Source organism: Lingula anatina, chromosome 3 (genome assembly GCF_051362555.1).
Source record: "Lingula anatina isolate TDL-2025a chromosome 3, LinAna3.0, whole genome shotgun sequence".
Classification (NCBI taxonomy): Eukaryota; Metazoa; Brachiopoda; class Lingulata; order Lingulida; family Lingulidae; genus Lingula; species Lingula anatina.
The window spans coordinates 881,307-900,320 of NC_141769.1; the positions used below are offsets into that span (position 1 = coordinate 881,307).

The 19,014-nt window shown below is 37.5% G+C and overlaps 1 protein-coding gene across 4 annotated transcripts in view; it reads left to right on the forward strand.

The window, feature by feature from the left end:
* The first annotated feature begins 639 nt into the window (after positions 1 to 639).
* LOC106179522 (monocarboxylate transporter 2) overlaps positions 640 to 19,014 on the forward strand; it is a 33,926-nt gene continuing 15,551 nt past the window's right edge. The window contains exons 1-2 of one of the 4 annotated variants that reach the window (XM_013563186.3): positions 640 to 669; positions 13,209 to 13,349. The gene's annotated coding sequence lies outside the window, so the exon portion shown is untranslated. Of the gene's footprint in view, positions 670 to 13,208; positions 13,448 to 15,931; positions 16,562 to 17,556; positions 17,726 to 19,014 lie in introns of those variants that run through there. The other 3 variants (XM_087008005.1, XM_013563189.3, XM_013563187.2) reach the window with 3 other exon arrangements.

Sequence of the window (19,014 nt, forward strand, 5' to 3'; positions counted from 1 at the left end):
ATTTGGTTTACACGAAACCGCGATTACAGTAACGAGTGCAAAAAGCGGTTTCCCCCCGCACAATGCTTTCTATATAAAATTACTTATACAGGATAACAAAGGCGAGGTGATGCGAGGTATTGTGTGTATTTGGAAAGGTATATGTTTTGTAAGTGGATAAGTCCTTTACCTCAAATAGGTCACACATTGTACCTGGGACACAGGTAACTTCTGTACAGGTAAACAGTCGCCCTGCCCCAGACCTGATGCCGTGAGCTGCGTCCTCGCTGATGTACAAGTGTGACTTTAATTTATTGGGCAGGGAACACAGGTGTAAAGTTATCGGAAGATCAACCTAGAGAGGCGTGGCACAGCCGGGTGAGATCCTCCACTAGTACAGCACCTGTATTCGGAAAGAAAACTTTCATACTAGTCAAATATTTATAAGAACATCCTCGGAAGGTTGGAATTCGTCCTTTTAAACACATAAGTGTTATTTGGACCTCGTCACATCAAGCACATTTGGTCATATTGGAGAGAAGGACGGATTTTAAATCACCCTGGGGACATTGGATGTAAGGTACACTAAGACGCAGTCAACCAGATTACAGCACAAGAGTCCCGTTAGACAGGGCATGGACCTAATCTCTCATTAGGTCCATGGACAGGGTGGCGTCTTACCTGTAACACGTAAGTGAATGGTCAATAGCAAGTATTAATAGAAACTAACTGAAACAACTGATTTTCTTCTCCAACAGCGTAAAAGATAACAATGTCTACTTGAGCAAGGTCAGTGCTCTAATTTTGAAGGTATCATTTCTTCTACTTTACCCTCAAAAAATGATAGCTTGGGCGTGCGAAAAGAAACCCCTGTCTGTCCTCCGGCAGAACTTCAGAGTAGCTTTACCAAAAAGAAATGATAGCTTATGTTTTAAACGAAAAGAAAGTATGTTCAGATGGAAGACCTCTGCATGTGTCGTCCGGCAGACGATCAGAATAGGTCAATGATTCAGAAAAAAGATTGGTAAAATTGGCTTTAACTATCTTAACTGGGTCTTCCATCATATGATAAACACTTCATCTAAATTGAACTGATTCTATTCTAGTGAAGAAGCGAGGCGTTACCTCATTTTCAGGGTCCTAGACCCAGGCGCAGACTTGAAATCTTAGGGCTCGTTCCCATTGGAACTATCGGTCTATGAAGATGAGACCCTGGCTGACTGCAATTCATTCAACAGATCAACACGCTTTCTCTTGTTTACAACGTACTCCTACAATCACCAGCCTTTCTGTATTCTACCCAACACCAGGGCTAGGCATGTTAAGCTGGTAAACTGATTGCATTTAATCAGTGAGAGTTCCTGCGGAGTTGGATCGATCTATCTATACCGATAGTTTCAATGGGAATGAACCCTTACTTATACAATTATAAGAGTTCTAACCAAGCACAAAAAAAGTATAAAATATATTGGTGTAAATAGGGGCCGATAAGTGCACATTTTACGCCAGCTTTTACATCTGTTAATGATTGTTGAACATCATGAATAGGTTTATACGATTTACCATTCATTCTTACTGATAGACTGCATGCAGCATGGAGAGAATGACGAGTTTTGGAAGTCTGTCAGCTTTAAAAAACCTGAGATTAATCAGAAAGGGAAGAGTAAGGAGAATTCAGTCGACCAACACTGATCATATTATATATATATATTGTATCTGTCAAACCAGATAGTATCGTTTTCATATTATCATATGCGGTGACCTGTCCGTTTGGAGAAAAGCAACGAGTTCACTTGTTTGCATGATCGCAGTTCACTGCTTTCTTCAGACAGATTGTCAACAAAGTATAGTCATAATACTTTTTGCTCAGGTGCTTTCTCTCTCTCTCTCTCTCTCTCTCTCTCTCACACACACACACACACACACACACACACACACACATACTTGTCTATGTGTACCAACCGAGGACATCAGCACAACACCATACAACCGAGGACATCTTATTCCTTGGTTAAATCAAAATAAAAACATTCAATTTAGGGTAAAATCTATTTGAGTATGAATGTTATAAATTAATTTTTTATAAAAACTAATTTTTTGCTGACAAGAATTTTACATTCTAACCGAGGACACACACGGACACACACACGGACAGACACTACACATTACAACAGAGGACATGCATGCATCTACATGTAATAATGATTGTACTTTTAATGCAAAGCAAATTTTATATAGCGTTACTTTGCAGCAATTCACATTTTTATGAAATTCTTTCATATTTAAGGTAAATTCCAAAATAACACCAGAGGTGATGATTAAATGAACAGTTATACAATATTTAATGCTGGGCTTTGCCACTTTTTTAGAATTGAAGATTATGAGATAAAACATCAATTAATTTAGGAAAAGAAAGGATACTGATGAAATAAAATAAAAGACCAAAGAAATTCGTTTTCAAACATTTTATTTTCATAATGCTTATTTTCTATTTAGCACTCTTTTATTATCATGAATTTTGTATTTTGATAACACAAAGTGTCGTCCATTGGATACAGACTTGAACAGTACACAATCTTACAATTGAGGACATCATGCCAGCAGCACCCAAAATTGTGCTTTCTTCCAATTTGATGCAATATTATATAATGCTTAACAGCATAATGATCATCAATTTTTTATAATAAAATATTAGTATCATGAATATTCAGAAAATGTGACTAGCAAAGGTTTTCAGGTTCATGGAACTCCAAAGTCATACTTTGAAAATGCTAAATGTATACAAGAGAGCACTGTACTGAAATGGGTTTCTTTCCATTTTTAACTTTTTTACATAAAATAATACAGTTTACTGCCATTTCACATGATCAACTAAGAAAATTGTTGAGATGGCAAAAATATCAATATAACAAGTTTAAATGTCCAATTTCCTCCATTCCGAACATTGTGAATGATTGAATCTGACAAACTACAATGATACGAGTTCATTTCCATTTTGGCACTTTTTTTACACAATACAAGATAACAGGTTTACCACCATTTTTATATAATCAACTAGCAATATTGTCAAGACGCAGAAATTGTCAAACAACCCATTTTACATATCTAGTAAATTCAATAATGAGACTGTTTACATGCCTGACAATCAAATCTGAGGAAAACCACTTATATACAAATAAAAGCTGAAGTCCCTCAAAACTCAACCAATCAATCTTATTTTTAAATTTGATTTGTATATAGATAACATTGATCACTCTTGTGAGTTTAATGACAACAGGCCTATCGGTTCTCCCTGAAATGTGCTTACAGTGTTACTAATATGCTTTTACTAATAATCATCAGTTCTGTGAGTTTCATGAAAACAGGCTTTAAGTTATTGGTTCTCCCTGAAATGTGCTTACAGTGTTACATATATGCTGAAAAAAAAAAAAAAAAAAAACAGCATAACATTTGAAAGAAAAGGGCCTGGTCATGCTGATTTTCAATCTTGATCATTCTTTTTAATTTACTAATAATCATCAGTTCTGTGAGTTTCATGAAAACAGGCTTATTGGTTCTCCTTGAAATATGTTAACAGTGTTGCATGTACACTGAAAAAAGGAGAAAAAATGCAAAACTTTTGAAAATAATCACCCCATTTCCTCCATTTTGAGACACTGTATTACACAGTAAATGATAACATGTTTACCGTCATATTTATATAATCAACTAGCAATGTTGTAAAGATGCAGACAATTTCAGAAAAACACTAACATATTTACATATCTAGTTAATTCAATAACGAAACTGTCAACATGCCTGACAATCAAATCTGAGGAAAACCACTTATATACAAATAAAAGCTGAAGTCCCTCAGAACTCAACCAATCTATCTTATTTTTAAATTTGATTTGTATATAGATAACATTGATCACTCTTGTGAGTTTAATGACAACAGGCCTATCGGTTCTCCCAGAAATGTGCTTACAGTGTTACTTATATGCTGAAAAAAAAACAGCATAACATTTGAAAGAAAAGGGCCTGGTCATGCTGATTTTCAATCTTGACCATTCTTTTACTCATAATAATCAGTTCTGTGTGTTTCATGAAAACAGGCTTTAAGTTATTGGTTCTTCCTGAAATGTGCTTACAGTGTTACTTATATGCTTAAAAAAAACAGCATAACATTTGAAAGAAAAGGGCCTAGTCATGCTGATTTTCAATGTTGACCATTCTTTTACTAATAATCATCAGTTCTGTGAGTTTCATGAAAACAGGCTTATTGGTTCTCCTTGAAATGTGCTTACAGTGTTACATATATGCTGAAAAAAACCAGCATAACATTTGAAAGAAAAGGGCCTGGTCATGCTGATTTTCAATCTTGATCATTCTTTTTAATTTACTAATAATCATCAGTTCTCTGAGTTTCATGAAAACAGGCCTATTGGTTCTCCTTGAAGTGTGTTTACAGTGTTGCATGTACACTGAAAAAAGGAGAAAAAAATGCAAAACTTTTGAAAATAATCACCCCATTTCCTCCATTTTGAGACACTGTATTACACAGTACATGATAACATGTTTACCGTCATATTTATTTAATCAACTAGCAATGTTGTAAAGATGCAGAAAATTTCAGACAAACACTAACATATTTACATATCTAGTTAGTTCAATAACGAAACTGTCAACATGCCTGACAATCAAATCTGAGGAAAACCACTTATATACAAATAAAAGCTGAAGTCCCTCAAAACTCAACCAATCAATCTTATTTTTAAACTTGATTTGTATATAGATAACATTGATTACTCCTGTGAGTTTCATGAAAACAGGCTTATTGGTTCTCCCTGAAATGTGCTTACAGTGTTACTTATATGCTGAAAAAAAACAAAAACAGCATAACATTTGAAAGAAAAGGGCCTGGTCATGCTGATTTTCAATCTTGACCATTCTTTTACTTATAATCATCAGTTCTGTGAGTTTTATGAAAAGCCTACTCTGAAGTATCGAATGAAAGTACTGATGGAATAAAAGTACTGGGTGGAAAAAATCTCAAAATTTAATAAAAGTACTGATGGAATAAAAGTACTGGGTGGAAAAAATCTCGAAATTTAATAAAAGTACTGGATGGAATAAAAGTACTAGGTGGAAAAAAACTTTACACCGCTCCCCCCCCCCCAAAAAAAAAAAAAAAAAAAATGAAATAAATAAATAAAAGTAAAGAAGAAGAAGAGAAAGAAACAAGGCAGCAAAGCTGTCAAATGTACAGACAAAAACCAGAAAATAAAAACGCAGGAAATAGGATACTGTCAATTCTGATGAACTAATGTATTATGCTAACTGTAAATGCATAGCCAAAATCAAATTCTTATTCTGCATAACATTGGATTAGGATGAAAGTAAAATGTGTATCAAGCATTAGACTAAGTTCCCATACCTAGATCAATCTAACAGGATCAATCCAACTCCAAGGGGTTTCTCACTAAATTGCTTTCAGTTTGAGAGTCTTAGGATTCTGGCATGCCAGTTTCAGTAGGCGTGACAGACAACTAAGCCACTTACATTGATTGCAATTTAGCGAGAATTCCCATGGAGATAGATCGATCCACAGTTAGCGTGATAGGGTCTGGAAATAGTCCCTAAGGTGTCAGGCTGATAAGAGTTAAACTTTGGAAATGCCAGAATGAGGTACAGTGAAAATTAAACACAAAAAAAAATTGCTTAAACTCATTAAAAAAAAAAAATTATATATATATATATATATATATATATATATATATATATATATATATATATATATATATATATATATGTATTATTAATTTTTTTTTTTTTTTTGCTGTATGTCAATCCTAAGAATCATTCTTGTAACTTAACAAAATACAGAAAATGTTACAAAGTAAGAGTACAGGGCTCCTGGCAGATGGGAGTGATAAGTCACGACTTGAAAATGACAGTATAGCACTCTATAAACCTGCATTGCCTCCAAAACAGAAAACAATCACACTGGTTTTCAAACACAAGCTGCACTTCTGTCTTATGAAACTTTTCAGTAAGTTTCAGTATCGTAAGTAACATGGTTTTCCCTTAACCGCTATCCTGGCAGCAGTGTCCAAAATAGGGTTTTCATCAACTTTCATGCAATAAACCATAATACTTAACAGCATAATGACCATCAAATTTTTTATAAAAAAATAAAAGTATCATGAATATTCAGAAAATGTGATTTGGGAAGGTCTTCAAGGCCATGGAAGTTCAGAGTCACACTTTCAAAATGCCAAAATGTAAACAAGAGATAACTGTACTGAAATGATTTTCTTTCCATTTTCAACACCTTTTTTAAAACAAAATGATCAATAAACTGTCATTTTTAAATGTTCAACTAGGAAAATTGTTGACATAGGAAAACTATCAATAGAACAATTTTCAATGTCCAATTTGCTCCATTTGCAGATGCTGAACATAGTGAATGATTAAATCTGACAAACTGCAATGATGAGTTCCTTTCCATTTATGATACTTTATTACACAATGCACAATATTATAACAGGTTTACCGTCATTTTTATATAATCAACAATATTGTTAAGAAGCAGAAAATGTCAAAACAACACTTTTACATATCTTATTAGTTCCATAATGAGACTGTTAACATGCCTAAGAATTAAATCTGAAGAAATGACAATTATATACAAAAATACAGAAAATGCACAGCACTTCTGGTGGATGGGAGTAAAAAATCACATCTTGAAGATGCTAGTGTTTGAAAAATAATTTAAAAAAAAAATAAAAAAAAAAAAAAACGTAAAAAATTCCAATAAAGCTGCTATTCAAACTTTTAATCTAGCTGTATTAACTTGATATTAATAACCCCACCAAGTTTGAGAAAAATAAAGCACTGTTATTCATCTATAGCATGTTGGCATAACACATTCTTTTTGTTGTAAATTTATTTGCAATGTTTAACACCATTTATCTGCACAATTATCACCAAATCCTAATTTTGTGACACAGTTAAGAGAGCTAAACCTATGGGACTTTACAGGGAAATCTCAACGAGTGTTTTATGTAATCTCATTTAATGGCCAATTGAAAATTAATGAGTAGGCAAGTGACTTTATAGACCTTAATTTAATTAGTGATCACCCAAGGGACAATTTTATAGACTGCCATCCATACAGTACCATCATATAGCACAAAGGTGTTGCATACATGCTGAAAAAAGTGAAAAACAGCATTACTTCCCTAAAAATGACCCAATCACGCTGATTTTCAAACTTGACCTGCGTATTATGAATATTCATCAGTTCTGTAAGTTTGAAACCAAAAGGTAAAATGGTTTTCCACTTATCGTGTTATCGGTGCTGCATATATGCTGAAAAAAGTGAAAAAACAGCATAAATTCCCTATAAGTGACCCGATCATGCTGATTTTCGAACTTGACCTGCGTATTACGAATATTCATCAGTTCTGTAAGTTTCAAGCCAAAAGAAAAAACAGTTTTCCACTTATCGTGTTATCGGTAAAAGTGCACGGCGACGGCGACGACGGCGACAGCGACGGCGACGACAGACGCAGATGACGGCTACATGTACAGACACATCTGTGTCTGTACATAAAAAGCTAGCTATTGATCATTGTAAAAAAAAAAAAAAAAAATTCACCAGGTAAAATTCACTCAGTATTAAAATTTATCTTAAAAACGGGATGAGTTAAATTTCATAATTGTCAGGGGCCGAAGACCCAGATATATCGCACCTAAGCCGCCTCCGAGAGCCATACGGTTCATACTAGTAAATTTATTCTCAGATATAAGGTTCGTTTTGCATACCTGTAAACTCCTAAGGGTTTATCTTACATAGAAATGTGATTTAACATCGTTTAAATCATAAATCGGCATGAAATAATTGACGTTTGAAAACAGACACAACTTCTTTGCTGCACTTGAAATGACCTCCTTAGCTATAAATATGATCCTATCACCTTGCGACATTGCATCATTCGATCGATATACATGAGTAGTTGTCACTGCTGAAGGGAAAGCACGTCTATTTATAGAAACTGAAATCAGGTGAGGCATGTACTGTTGTGTTCAGAGAGCGACTTCCGCTTGACCTACTTTCCAGTGCTGTTTGTGGAACAGTAGGTAATGAGTTGAGATCTCGATTTTCTTCTCATTATACTTCAATTTAAGAAAATAAAAAGCGTGACTTGTACTTGTGTAATTTCCCACCGGTACAATAGGTATTTAATAAACATACCGGGTGGAAGATTTTTGAAAAATTAATAAGCGTAGGCTACTGGGTGAAAATGGAGCGTACCGGCGGGAAGAAATTTGGAAAATTAATTAACGTACCGGTACGTTTATTTGATACTTCAGAGTAGGAGAGCTTAATTTGATAAAAAAAGACCTTTAGTTTAAAAATATGAACTTACTGAATATAAAGACATCTGAGATATAACATTAGTTTCAGTTTAGTCTGCCCTTTACAGCACAACCGAGGACGCGGAATTTGGTCCGCCCTTTACAGCACAACCGAGGACGCGTGTGTATAGCCCGATTTCAGACAAAAAGTTGGACAGTATTTCTGATACACTCGTGGCGGGAATTTGGCCCGCGCTATACAGCATAACCGAGGACTGGCTCAGAATAGCGTCAAATTTCACCACCTAACTTGAAATGGGCCCCTTTATGCATTCCACTGCTTATGTCAACCGAGGACGTCCTCGGTTGGAGGTGTGTCCTCGGTTAGTGGGTTTCGGGCGGGTGTGTGTCCTCGGTTAGAATGCGTGCACAAGAGCACACACACACACGTACACACACACACACACACACACACACACACACACAGGTACACACACATGCACACACACACACACACACACACACAGGTACACACACATGCACACACACACACACACACACACACAGGTGCCTCTTAACAGGTATTAACCGCGAGCGGCATTCCACCCCTCTATTAAGTTACATCAACAGTATACCATTACATCTTATTTCTACTGCAGTGCCCAAGGATTCACACAGGTTCAGATTCCTTATTGTTAAACACCTTCACACAAATGAGTTTAAGGTACAGTCATTGACAGCACAACTATCAAATTACACGAATAAATAAAGAAATAAACATTTAAATAAAGAAATAAATATTTAAATGAACACCGTAATTACATTAATAGTCACATATGGATAAACCTGAGTAATGGAGGATAACTGAAATGACCTCAAACTATGCTAAAACTGCTTGCTACACACACTGGACAAAAGAAGTGTCACCCCTACTGAGCCAATACTATGGGGGAGATAAATGACTGTGGAATGATATGCTCCTGGTATCATTTTATTAACATCAAATTTCACAAAAAATCACAAAATGAGAACAAAATATACATTCTACCAAAATATGCAGTTTCAAGTCCAAAATTAGTACTTAGTGGCATAGCCACGTGACCTAATAATAGGTGCCAGTCTCCGAAGCAAGGTTTCATATAATTGTCTGATGCGTTCAGGGCTTATGCTGGCCCAAGCATGAAAAACTGAATACAACAGAGTTTCTCTGCTGGTTAGACGGGCATTTGTAAAAAGTTTTGACATATCATTCCACACATTTTCTATTATGTTTGCATCCGGACTCTGGGCAGGCCACATCAGCCTGCGAATGCCCTGTTGGTCAAACCAATCATCAACTGCTCTGGGCCTGTGACAAGGAGCATTGTCATCCTGGTGAACAAATGGATAATTCCTGTCACCAAACATGTTAGTAATAGATGGTAGCAAGCCTGACTCCAAAACATCGATATATTTCTAGTGATTCATGTTTCCATTAACCACTATCAATTCGCCCAAGCCATGGATGCTGATGCAGCCCCACACCATGATGAATATGCTGCTCCGGGTTCTAAAATTCAGTGCATGTGGTTCAAATGCTTTACCAGCAGTTTGCCAGCATAGTACCCGTCTGTCATCAGAGGTCAGACCAAAGCGACACTCATCAGAAAAATATATAGGACCAATTGTAATGAACTGTCCAGTTCCAGATCCTGTTGACCCTAGTTTACTCTACGTTGCCTGTTTTGTAACGATATAAGAGGTTTCAGTCTTGCTACCCTGCTGTACACTCTCTGAGCGCGTAACCGACGCCTTGCAATTTTCACAGACACATTCTTATGTGTGAAATTGTTCCACTGTGTTGTCAACTGACAAGCAGTGTCGAACTTAGACAACCTGGACATCAAAATCAGTCGTCGGTCTTCACGGCCAGTATTTTTTCTTGGACGACCAATCAGAGGCAATTTGTCTCTTGATCCAGTGTTTCTATACCGAGACCAGACCCTCTGCATGGTTTTGACTGAACAATTCAATTGTATCGATATTCTGACATTGCTTATATTGCGCCTCTTCAGGTTAATAACTTGCACCTATAACCGTTAGATAATTGCCTGTATCTTGCCATATTGGAGGAAGACAGGAATAACATTTGCTGTACATGTACAAGACCAACAATACAATTCAATGGTATAGCGGTTTTATACTAATTAGTCACATTATAAGTAGACCAGGCATTATAAGTACCCAAGATCTGCCTACTTTTATTACTCTGAGTTAGGGGGTGACACCTCTTTTGTCCAGTGTGTGTAGGTACAGAAAATATACAGTCGGTCTTTAAAGTTGATTTCTTTAAATAAATGTTTTGCGATCTTATTTATGGACCTCCCCTTTTTGTGCCCTATTCTCTCTCAGCATTGTGTGTGAGATAAACCACCAAAGACAGTAGCAAAAAGAAACGATTTAGTACAACGGGTACAACTGTGTCATCTTTACCACAACATGTATCATGCACGTTACTGTCAAATACAAAACTTTTAGACGTAGATATATCCGTTGTGAAAAAAAAAATTAATAACCGAGATAATCTTACAGAATATCTTATTTTTGTTTTTCAAGTGTTTTCGTTAAAAATGTGTGTTTATACTGCTGAATGCGATATGTAGATGTGTTCCGGTTATGTGAATTTCCTGTTTGATTTTATAACATCAGTCAAAATACATGAATGTACTTAAATACATCTCATCTTCCACTGAATCTTAACTGCCTGTCACTGCACAATAGACTAAGTGGGGCGACATCATTAATTTATCACCAAAATAGGGAGATTCTAAATTTTTATGGTAGCAGTCCATTCTTATGCAAAACATTATCTTTATTATCAACGGTGTAGAGGGAAATGCAGGTGAAAAAAAATAGGATATCGCCAAAGAACTGCTTTGTATGACTTATATGTTTTGTAAAATAATTATAATAAGTCTCGTATTTGGCTCAAGATTTAAAATGAGCCCAGATTACATATGATGCAGACAACATAGTCCAGACATAATACCATTTAATCAGCGGCAGAAATAACCTCTGTTTGCAAATTGTTAGAAAAAGATAAAAACCTTAAAACTACATGTGCTTCTCTGTGTCACAGGTAAAAAGTATGTCTAAAAGATGTATAATGTGGCATGGTTTAAAGATGGAAACTGAATGGTGTAAATAACATACATACGTTATCTATTTTTATTTGTATAAAGCGTGTTACAGTGTATGTGTCACTTCAAAGGGGCGGATCCAGGATTATTTGAAGGGGAGGGGGGGGGTCCGCAGATGCGAAGCCGACCCTTTCCCCCTCCCGTGGCGTGCGGGTCGGGGCCCGCTAAAGCGGGCCCGAAATTTTTTGTTTCTTTAGAGGGCAAACGGTGCCATTTGGTACGGTTTATAACTATGATACAGCTAGTCAAAATTCTAATTCCAACCTGACCCCCTCTCTAAATCCGCCACTGGAAGTCGTTAGTAATATAGTGATTTTCGTCTCTGTTATCATCATTATCATCACGTCTTCCTCACAAATTGCTCTTCAATTCGATTTTAACGCGTTTATCGTTAGAGATATTGGACGTAACTGCATCCGAAGCTGTTTGGCGTGGAGCACCTTGCAAGGAAGTGATAACATCTTCATCAGCGGACGGAGGGTAGAAATAACATTGATTAAATCTCGTCCTCCACGCCGTGCACGGGATAAATGGGCATTCTTCCGCAAGAGATCGACTTTTGACACTATCAAAATGTTAATGTTATTGCCTCACTTAAATATAGCTTGTTTTTATCTTACAAAATCTCTCTCTCTCTCGTTTTTTTACAAACAAAATCAGTACCCCGGGACCATAACATAAATATATAAATATATATACAGGTATCTGATATCTCGTAGCATTTTTTATTGTCGGTGTAGATTCAGTCATATCAAAGCTATTGACTTAATGACCACCAAGTTTTAATTACTTGCGACATGCTCTGAACGCCAAGGACAAACTGAACAAGAATTAAAAGAAAATTAAATACATAAGTAAAACAACATTACAGAACCCTTGTTTAGATGTAACAGGTGGACTCAAGACAAGCCCCATTGAGAGCTGAACTAGTTTTTGAGCATTGCTACTACATTGTAGAAACTGTGAGCACAGTGAGGCATAAGAAAGTGAAAATCGATGAGCTCCATGTACTGTGTAAAATAGAAAGCTTTCCCAGACTGAGTTGCATAAGCATGGCAAATGTCTCGAGAAAATTGAATTAGTGGTCAATTTTTCACGACAATTTGAAGTCAGTAGAATAATTAAATTCGCCTTATTTGTTCCTCTTAATACTTTAGACCAATCCACAGTGCCTTATTGCAAAACAGATCAATTTTACCTGAAATGGTTTATCCTTTTAAGATCAAAAGCTACAGAACACTCATGTCAGTATTACCTTAATACCACTTGCTACTTCATATTTCATTCCTACCCCCCCCTCCCCAAGAAAAAAAAAAGAATTAATGACTCACAAAATCGAAGCTATTAAGATTGTGTATTACGATACTTCAATGTAAATGAACGGTTTTAATTTAGCGATTTGATATGAATGTGGACGCACAGACGTCAGAGCATAGAATTCAGCAAGTAAAAAGACGGAAGCCAAGCCAGCACGGACGATCAATTTGCATAGAATTACACCACAGCAGAGTGGAGTGAAACTTAAGGCTGGTTTATTGATGTTTTTACTCTCACTGCCTTACTTTACTGTATCGATGAACTGTGTTTTCACAACCGCCTGAAATCGATCAGAGGACGGGTGCATTTATCCACCAACAGTGGCCCCATCATACATCCACTGCCCCAAACATGAACGGAATAACCACTTTAATGATTATGCCGTTTCAGGGCTAACCAGGATGTGACAGTAACGGGGTACCAGCATAGTTAACACTGCGACGCGCTCGGCTCGACTGGACCGGGACCTCTCGTCTTGGGGCGGATTTGTCGTTTCTGATGCGTAAATAAAAGTCAAAGGAATCGGCTGGGGTAAGTTTCATTAAGTTGCCGAGTTGCGTTCGTTTTTTATCAAGTGGGCTTCAACGAAGTAGGAGTTTAGATGTACACTGAGACAACAGAGTGTAATGGTATGTACACCTTTTGTGTGGAACATGAAGTAAAGTTTTAGGTCATCGTTTAACGTGTGACTTAATTATGTGTTGTATTTAAAGGTAAAGACAGCGTATAGAGAAACTATGGGAAGGAGATGAATGTCAATTTTGGTTCCTGTCCGCACTTGGTTGAAGACACGTTTGTTTGTGTGACTAAACTATAGTTTTATATTTGATTTTAACACCTGGTCTAGAAGGCCCGCTCGTTATTTCCATCCATCCTCGAAAGCGTTACTGTTTTTAATTTAATCATTCTTTGAATTGTGGTTCAGGTTAAACGTTTTTAAGAATATGGAGGGGGAGGCGTAGATGTTTTGCGAGCTATTTTATTTGGCATTCATCGTGTGTGTGTGTGCGCGCGCGCGCGTGCATGATGAGAAAGAGAGAGAGGCGGGGTATGTTATCTTCACATCTTAGCAGCAGCCCTGCTCTATTGATCAAATGTAAGTCTGCATAACATGTCCAGAGTTATCATAACACATAGGGAAGCCCCTCGTCAGTCTCTGGGGCAGGTGTACTAGTTCGCTAGACTTTTAGTGGTAAAAATTTAGCCATATCAGGGTCCCCGTGAAGGTAATTTTCTCCCTTAGGATGAGATACACCCTGGGATTCCAAGATTATATGACTGGAGACTATCAAGATGTCTTTACCGCTCGTTACTAATAACAGCAACCCAGGGTGGATGAAATATGGCGTGAATTGTGGTGAAATTTTGATCCGCGCAAAGAACTTTGTGGTGACATTGATGAATAATATGATGTGACGTGTTATCTTCAGATCAACGGAGATGAACTCGTGGAGAGATAGAGTGGAAAACAGAACACAAAAAATACTCGTGGGATGCTGTTACACACGGCAACATGTACTTGGCTACAACGTGTCGTTAGTTTTGTATAAAAGAGACGAGATTCCCTGACGACCGGTGTCCGCTTACCGTAACTAGATAATAACCAAATGTCAGAGGCACAAAACCACCATACAGCTAGGTCATCTATCAAATTTCAATAATAAAAGGAATATGTGTACTAAACCCCCGCTAAAAATACCACCAGAATCCTTTTTGTGAATGTTTTTAAACAGAAAAGTTTACGCTTTGTGAGGTGCAATGTCATTATCTTATGAAAAGAAGAAATTCGTGGTATAGAAGAAAATAAGAGATAATATATTGTCGGAGGTTGAGAGCTGCAGGGTATGAGAGGAATAGTAGTCCGCTAGAAACAGTAGTCCTATCCCTATTACTTTGTACAGGTGACTTTCGTCCCAAAGACTAACCCCAATACTAACCCCAATACTCCAACCAAGAAGTTATAATGAGATCTCATTATAACTTCTTGCTCCAACTAACCTTAACTAGTACTAATCATTTGGGGCCTCGGACTTCCATGCCTAGGACACAAACAGATAAATATCATCCTGAAATGACACGCACCACCAGTGTTTAATTTATTTAAAATTTGCTGTTAATTAATTAAGTTTACAGGTAGCAGGCCAGGTTTTGGGAGGTGTGGGGTTGAGGGAAGGGGATGGAGGGTTGACACACATTTCTGGCACCTCTGTTGGCCCGTTGAATGTGACAGTAAATATTTGACCCGTGGCACTATTTCCAATAATCTTAATTCCTCGAGGGCAACTAGGGACAAAACAGACAAAACAGACAACCCCCTCGTCAATCTCTGGGGCAAGTGTACTAGTCTGCTAAACTTATTGTATTTAGAATTTGGCGGTATCAGGGTCCCCGGTGAAGGTAATTTTCACCCGCAGGGTGACATACGCCCGCAGGGTGACATACGCCCTGACTGGAGACTATCACGATACCGCTATCGCTGCTAATAACAGCTACCCAGAGTGGATGAAAAATGTCGTAAATTGGGGTGATATTTTGATTCGTCTTATAAAGTTTGGCGTGCTGACACACACATGTAAAACACAATCTAATGTTCATTAACAGCAGTAAACATATAATGATTGATCCACACCTAAACATATTAGACAACTATCTTATTATTATTATTTATGTGTCACTGATGATGCCCGTATCCCAAAACAATGCTTTCAGGATAGCTCTGACAGTGAGAGAAGTATATGAAACATGTGGGTCGTTATAGTCATATACAAGATTACATTCATTTTGTTATAATAGGACTAAAATAATCATGGTAGACAAATTAGCACAGTGACGGGAAAACTTTTCAGGTCATCACAGGGTCCGGGTCAGATTCTTGCCGGATTCATAGATCCACGGGGGGTGGGGGGGGGGGGGGAGTGGAGGGGGTGCACAGTGGGTCATGTACCTCCACCTTAGTCTTAGATGTCATGAATCCCTTCCTTCCTCCTGTACAACTGTACACTAAGGAAACAAAGTTAAACAAAATTCCCATCCTGGCGCCCTACTTACACATATTGTGAGCGAAACGAAATCCCGGATCCTGTCTATAGCAGTACATGTCACACGTACGGGGATAGTCTTGACTGATACCGTATGTACAGCTATGATTTCCTAGCCCCGTGGACATGGAGTTGTTATTTATATATAGATATGCTTGGTCTTTTAACATTTGCTGAAAGTCATTGGAAGCAGCAAAAACAATAAAATACAGCGAACACAGCGGATGATACTGGTATATACATATGGTAGGCAAAACAGTGACTTATTATTATTGCTGTCAAACTGTAACTGCTGGCAGATTGTAAAGGAGATCATATGCAGGGGACTTTGGGGTGAAGTGACACGCGAAAACAGCGACGCTGACTCTTTGACAGAGTGGAGAATTTTACCACTTTTTAACATAACCACACGTTCTGTACAGTCGTGATTTGCCTGTTGTTCACTAGGAAAAGAAACCACGGAGACAGCTTACATTCTAATATATAATGACATACAACACTGTGGTATGAGATAACATCATGTAGAAGTCTGGCAGAAACTAGTGGGGGCTAACGCTGTCAACTTATAAACCTTTGATAGTCCACATGGACAATAATGGCAGAAAAGAGACAGTCGATTTTAATATGTTCACTCGTGGATTAGCAGAGGGTCGACCGTCATTTTGGGCCGTGGACGACTACATTTCATCAACAAAAGGACCTCGTGTAAGTAATGCAGAGAGAAAGATGTGTCACGAGTGGGAAGTGTCTACAGTGGCGGGCCCAAGGCAAGGTGACCCCCCCCCCCCCCCCTTATAGCTTAGGATGCCCCCCCTTAGGTAAGGAGCCCCCCCCCCCCCCCCCCCATTTCTTAATAGTGTTGCAAGCGAAGGCGATTTTTCCATCCTTGTACACTGCATAATATATAATAAGCTGGCTTCATCTATTAGGTCCTTAATTGTACTCTCCTCATCGTTAAACCATTGGATATTGGACGCCGCATCAAAATAGTTTTGCTTAGAGAAAGTTACTGTAAGTGCTCGAAACCCAGGGAATTAATTGACGGTTTTCAATCACACCCGCCAGATCGGAAATTAACGTTTATTATGATGTATATAAAAAAGCGATGTCCCGATAAAATTCTATATGACTATAGCAACGCATTAGAAACTTGCATGCCATTCCATCGTGTAACATAGCTCAGTGCTTGTCTAAAATTTGATAAAATTAGAAATATGATAATGTAATTACACAGTCAGCCATGTAGTCTCTGTACAATGTCATATGGTAGACCTGCAGCTCTGGTGAAGATGATGTCTTGATGAAGACTATAAAAAGTTTATGTAAACTACTGAGCCACATAAAAAAGTCCCATATGTTTTTTTTTTTCATAGTCAAACTCAACTGATGATTATCTGAACAGGAAACTGATGTTCCTATTACCAGCTGGCTCTGTTCGGTGCTATCAAACCGCGTCTTGTCACCTTAGAACTGCAGTAACATAAGATTTCCGAGAACTTATACCAGGCGTGGGTTCTAGGAATACGCCAATAACTTGATCAAATTAAAATAAACAAATACAGAGAATGCCACGACAACACAGAAGAGGTCTTCTGCAGTTACCATTCTCTTCATCGAACATCATCGTAACATGATATCAGATTCGTGACTAAGATTGCTAACTGTAATAAAAGATGCTCAGTCTTTTCACTGTACATTGCACACTGCAGTTAGGAAGGAAATAACCACGCTGCAGTAGTGTTTGGCGTCACAGAAGGAAAAGTGGACAGCCCTCTGGATATTTCTTTCCTCATAGAGGTGAAATTTCAAGAGCGGGCTATCGCTGTATCGCCTGGCTATATCCCTATCTATGGTTTTCTCATGGACACGGTTAGTTGTGTGTTTATTTGCGTGCACACTCGCGCGTGTTCGTGTGTGCGAGTGCTTGCGTATATGTGTACGCCCACCATTGAGTGAGCGTGTGTTACATGCTCTTTTGGGTGGTTACGTAAGGGTCATTGTTTACAAAAGTGTTTGTTTATGAACATTTGTTTGTGTGCGTGCAGTCCTTGGCTGTTTTTTCCGGATCGACAATTTATTACAGCTGTTAAAATATCATTTATACTACCTGTCTCAACCTCCGTTGGCTTAGTCATTACACTGTAGAGAAATTGCCGTTTTTTTTTCTTTAAACAAGATAAGGAAATTTGCGATCTAGACTAGATTATACAAATAATGTACCACAAAGATATTTTTATCGTGATAAAATATATTAAATTGGACTTGCTGTGACGTATCTTCCTTTCCCGCTGTTGATTAGGTTTTTATTTATTGGTCGAAAGTGAGTGACTCTCAGTCTTGTAACTCAAATCTATCTGTAGTCGCTGGTCTTGTAATAGAATTTTGCATCGATCTGCAGGGGATGGTCCCTTCCATTATTGGCCTCGCGTATTCAATGTCGGGCGAACCTTTATAACCAACGTAATAGCAGCAGCATCCTATTACTAGCTAATACAATTACAATATACTATCAAATATAAAATACATTGTTCGTTTATCCCAAATGGCAGGGTTTATTAATAAAGGTGTCTGTTGCTGTGGTAATTTAAGCTGTTTATTAACCTAAATTTCCTCTTATTTGATTATATAAATTGACGGGCCAGCTGCGCGGTGATCTACGGGGTAAACAGATGTTCAAAGATTTCAATTTCTAAAATTAATTGATTAAATGAAAAATATACCACACGTATTTGATAATGTCCTTAAAATAAGCTTATGTCTAAATGTATATGTTACACTTATCTTCCCTATTCAGACCTTTTCAATGATAAAAACCATCAAATAAAATTAAAGTACTTGATGCCGAAATTCCTTTGAAATGTCACGAAGACTGGCGGTCTAAATAAATCATGATTCGTTAAGAGCGGACTTATTTAATTAGAAATGGTACAAAACCTCCAGTCCAAGCACAGGGACGGGGCGAGCAATGATTGCAATGGTCAGGAAAGCAATGGGTAGGAGAAATTGATTTTATCTGGAGAAAAATAAGATTTGGTTCGAAAATCCAGTATAGGATTCCTTCCGAAAAACGTGTCATGATAGCGTTTACATCTGTACCAAGGTGTTGATACCTGTTGTCCCCAAAGCATAGCAAATGGCAGGCTTGGTCTAAGCACATA